The following is a 5,509-nucleotide window of genomic DNA, read 5'->3' on the forward strand; positions in this document are numbered from 1 at the left end:
CCATTGCGTAAAACATATGCTGGATAAGTTAACGGGTAATTCCGCTGTGGCGACCCCAGATTAATAAAGGGACTAGGCTGAAAAGAAAATGAATGAATGAATAAATGAATTAATGAATGAATGAATGCATGTACTGCAATAATCTTATGTCACAATGAAAAACAAAACTACTTTGCTAACCCCACTGGCAGACTAATTTGCTTGCTTAAAGAAATAAATCACTTTTACATTATTTTTAAAAACAAGACGATATGTTGCACTTGTCTAAAATATGCTTCTTGTTTAAAGAGTTTTTAGATATTTGCACTTGAAACAATACAAAAAACTCTTAAGTAAGAAAAGCATTTCTTGCGCTGTAGTTCTTTTTTCTGCAATGTGAAAGTTTTGGAGAAAGGTGGCATACAATACAGATATAAATTATATTCATTCATTTTCTTTTCGGCTTAGTCCCTTTATTAATCAGGGATCGCAACATCAGCGGAATGAACTACCAACTTATCTAGCACATTTCACACAGCGGATGCCCTTCCAGCAGCAACCCATCCCTGGGAAACACCCACACACTCATTCCCACACATACACTACAGACAATTTTTAGCCTACCCAATTCACCTGTACCGCATGTCTCTGGACTTTTTGGGGAAACTGGAGCGCCCGGAAGAAACCCCCACCAACATGGAGAGAACATGCAGACTCCACACAGAAATGCCAACTGAGCCAGCGGAGGCTCAAACCAGTGACCTAAATGCAGTGAGGTGATCATGCTACCCGCTGCGCCACCGTGATGCCTTCCTCCGGTATACGTTTGTTTTTTTAAAAGTGTTTCTTCAACTATTTCATTTGCAACAGTGCAGTGGCTTTACTTTAGATCCACAGAAAAGAAAGATCTCCAAAGATTACATTTTAGGCAGTAAAGAAATCTGTCTGCCTGAAACTAATGAAGACAGAAGTCAATGATTTAACTGAATTATGCAGCCTGACATGTTCCAAAATATTATAAATGTTTCTTAAATTGAAATATATTGTGTTTAAATGGAGAAAAAAGTTGTTTTTTTTACCCAGACATTCAAAATAACTTTAAAAATTTTTATCCAACACTGTCAGAAAAAATGTGCAAAATTTGTACCTTTTGGGGTACAATGGCTTGTCACTGGGGCAGTACCCTCAAGGGTACACCTGTTGTACCCTTTCACATGGGTACATATTTGTACCCTAGCAGTATGTACCTTCATGGGTCAAATATGTACCTCTGCTGACTAATTTGTACCTTACTTGGGCTATGGTACAATAATGTACCTTTAAAAAAGGTACAATTTCTCCTCCATAGGGATGAATTTTGTACCCTTTTATTTCAGATTTGTACTCCATACACAATAAATTTCATTTATCACATTTATTAAACATATTAAATATCAACATTTTTACAGGATGAATGTTTAAACATTACATCATTTTAAAAGACATTAAAATGTAACATTTTATCACAAACACACATTGAAAGATTCAAAACAATTACATTGTCACCTTTTTAGAAGATGAAAGTTCACACTATCACAAAGTCATACCAGATGCATAAACTTAAAAAATAGCTGCTTAAACATTTTAAAACATTTTATGAAACAGCAAAAAAACTTAATATTATTTTTTTTACATCAGTGCATCCCATTTCACTGAGCATTTTTACCAATGTAACAAAGTAATTTTTCTAAAACAACAGTAGACCTAATAAAGTACATTTTTGCTAGTGCACTGCATTCTACATTTTCTAAAAGCATCAAAAATCTCAAAGCAATCTTTTTCCATACAGTACATTGAAACATGTCACTTAAAGTATACCCTTAATCATTTTAGATCTCAAAAACACTTTTGATCAAAGTTTTACACATTTGATTTGAAATTTCTAAACATTCTTAAACAGTTTATCAGCAGAGTATGTTTCAAGAGCCTGAAAGTCCGTCTGTCTTGGTTTATAACACCCCATTCAAAGTCAAACTCTTACTGTATTTGCATGGAAATATGAATCATTAAGAAAGAAAAAAATCATTATTTCATTAAGAAAGTGTTATTTCTTCTCCATTAGCGGTCTCACATGCACACGATAACAGTTCAATTTGAACACCTGAATGTGTCAATCTCATCAAGGATGTTGGGCGGAGAAAATTCTTAGCATTGTTTCATCTTGTGCTTCTCAGATGATTTGGGCAATGTTATTGAAATGTCTATAGCTGCTAGTCTTAAATTACTGATGCACAGACTCGAAACGCATGCACCAAAGTAAATGCAAAGATCCAAGCATTGCTGTTTGATGCAGACCCAGCAATACAAGTTCTCTCGGACAGCTGCACTGATTTTTCTTGTAATTTTGGATCTCCATCTTCACACCGTTGCTGATGTTCAAATTTAACTTGTTGTTCCATCTTGGGGAGTTGCTGATGTTCATCCTTTGCATTCTTTATGTAGAATGGATAAGCCAAGTTGAAAACACAGTGAACAGCGAAGGATGTAATAATGCCTTTAAAACGGACTTTCAGCCATCTGTAAAGTTGGGTATGGAGCATCATCATCATCCCACTGTGAAAAGAAAAAGTAAAGGACATCAATAAACAATGTAAAATCTGTCAGAACTGCATAACATCTATCAGAGTATTACAAAGTGTTTAACCAACAGTACCCAAACCTCTCCCAGTGTAATTACTGTAAGCAATCATCTTCCTCTTTAAGAATATGGGGGAGCAGAATTAGAGCTGCACGAAAGTCTGAATCTATTGCAAAATAAAATCATCCATCCATTTATTTTATTTTCGGCTTAGTCCCTTTATTAATCTGGGATCGCCACAGCGGAATGAACCGCCAACATATCCAGCATGCGTTTTACACAGTGGATGCCCTTCTAGCTGCAACCCATCACTGGAAAACACCCATACACACTTATTCACACACTATGGCCAAATTAGCTTACCCAATTCATCTGTACTGCATGTCTTTGGACTTGTCGAGGAAACCGGAGCACCCGGAGGAAACCCACGCCAACATGGGGACAACATGCAAACTCCACACAGAAATGCCAACTGACCCAGCCGAGTCTCAAACCAGCAACCTTCTTGATGTGAGGCGATCATGCTACCCACTGCGCCACTGTGACACCCTAAAATAAAATAAAGACAAATAATGAAGTACTCTTAAATAATTTAATAATATAAAAGACCTGTTTTTAAAATAAAGAAAAAATTATTGGAATGTTTAGCAAATGCTGAATAAAAGATTTTGATGTATTTTTATGAATTACATTTTTTAAAGAAAAACATTAAGGAATGTTCTGTATATAAAGGGTTTGTATATAAGGCCCATGAGTATGAACTTGCTAAATGCAGCTTGAAAAGGCACTTAATGATCACATCCAAGAAAAAAGGGTTTGATCTAGCAAAATTATTATTACGTAAGTTTTATGTTAATACCTGTTAGATCATCTGCAAACTTCTATTCTCTTGCTTTTTTGTAGACTTTGGCCAGTGGAGATGCTTTTTTTCTTAATCAAGCTCAGGCACCTTTAGCACAAGCTGTCCTTGAAGCTCTGACTTGGTTGAAGATGGTAGATGAATGCATTCAGTCAGGTTCACCATGACTATAATAAATAAAAAGGAAATTAGTGATTCACTTTAACTAAAAACATTATCTAATATTCTTTGTTGCCATTTCCCTTTAGTTATCATTGTACAAATAGTTGTAAGCTTGAATGCACATATGTTCACCACAAAGCTTGAAAATTAAAATATTTTTACAATAGTCATAACATTTATAATAGTCATTAGATCCTACACTTTGGCTATTACTGACATTAAACTTTTCATTTAAACTGAGAACTGATTTAAAATGTGATCTCACTGACAAGGGTGTTTTTAATAAAGGGTCACACACCTTATTTCACTGGATACGCAGGACATTCGCATTACTCTCAAAAGATGATGCATCCTCACCAATTGCAGCAATCACCTATTGGATCAAATATAAGTGCAAAATAATGACAATCATAAAAATTCAAATATAACTTTAACACTTCACCAAACAGTTTCATAGAAAAAGGGAGATTAAATTTAAGACTGCACAATGAATTCCTGGGAAAAAAGTATACACACACACACATACATAATATATATATATATATATATATATATATATATATATATTATTAACAAACAGATGAAATACAAAATACTTACGTTATTACACTCTACTGCTTCCTCGTCCACTTCATTTTCTGAAAGAAAAAGAATTATGATCGGTGTGAACTTGAGGTTAACAGCAAAAAAAAAAAAAAAAAAGCTTTAAATTAGCAACTTAAAGGTTTGATAAATGACCCGCACCTCGATCTGACACGACAGATGATTATGACTCTCTTGGACATGCATTTATAACGTTAATTAAATATGTACCGTTGCAAAATACAACTGCTATAAATGAACGTGGGTCGAGATATGCATAAACTAACGTTAAAGTTATTTTGTTTCAGACATGAAGGCATTCACTTCACTCCTTTCCGAAATAAACATGAACGTTAGCATGAATGTTAGCTTCCCAACACTTTAAGGAAATTTTGAGTTTATAAATAACGTATGCAATAAAGACTTAACCACATTATCCAAACAAAACTAACTTAAATGTGTTTGAACTGTTTCTTTGGACGTTTCACCGCTGTTTTGCCAGTGTCTCGAGCTCTGTCTCATGGCCAGGTTATGTAAAAAATCATATTTTAATTTCTGGTCAACCTTAAAATACAAAAGGGTCCCCTCACGCGGCAGGTAACTCGACGGTAACGTTAATCTTAACTACATACACAAGGCAAAGTAACGTCAAATATGAATTGAATATGACCCAACGGATATTTACAATACGTTATTTAACATTAAACTTACCTGCAAATGTCTGTGCTTCGTCTTCACGAGCGTATTCCAGCTTCTTTGCGTCCTTCAGGTCCATCCTCCATCGACGCCGAGAAGAGCGTCAGAACAACAGTGCAACAGCTGGAGATTAACCGTCGCACGTAATCAGCTGGCATTATGAATGCACGGCGCGGGCAAAAATCCTATTGGACAACACGAATTCTAATTTGCTGGCTGCTAATGCTAAGTGAAAGTCAATGGACAATACCCCGCTGTGCAGACCCGCAAGTTTAAAAAAATATCATCTAATGTTTCACAAAATGTAGTTTTAAGAGTATTTCAGGCGAGAATGTAGTTGTTTTAAACTCGAATCGGCAGTTTATTTAAAAAGACAGCGCTTCTTTGACAATGTGCTTCAGTGAAAGCGGACTCTGTCAGCGGGAGCTTTATGATTCTCTCCCCCGCCGACAGCACCTTTTACTTCGGCCAGTCAATCTCGCATCTGCCGCTGGATTCAATCTCCCTCTTGTAGTTAAAACACGATATTTAATACATTTTGTGTATATCTAACGGCCAGTTTTTGGTCTTTTAAATCTATTATTTGTTCTCAGCTGTATTATTTTGGCAGTATT

The 5,509-nt window shown here is 35.5% G+C and overlaps 1 long non-coding RNA gene across 1 annotated transcript; it reads right to left on the bottom strand.

The window, feature by feature from the left end:
• Nucleotides 1-1,330: 1,330 nt before the first annotated feature.
• Nucleotides 1,331-5,027, bottom strand: LOC101885535 (uncharacterized). The gene is made up of 6 exons (XR_225359.5): nt 4,911-5,027; nt 4,218-4,255; nt 3,916-3,990; nt 3,456-3,622; nt 2,960-3,145; nt 1,331-2,571 (listed from the first exon to the last, which is right to left on the bottom strand). It is a non-coding gene; the product is annotated as an uncharacterized lncRNA (long non-coding RNA).
• Nucleotides 5,028-5,509: the final 482 nt, after the last annotated feature.

Source organism: Danio rerio, chromosome 20 (genome assembly GCF_049306965.1).
Source record: "Danio rerio strain Tuebingen ecotype United States chromosome 20, GRCz12tu, whole genome shotgun sequence".
Taxonomy (NCBI): domain Eukaryota; kingdom Metazoa; phylum Chordata; class Actinopteri; order Cypriniformes; family Danionidae; genus Danio; species Danio rerio.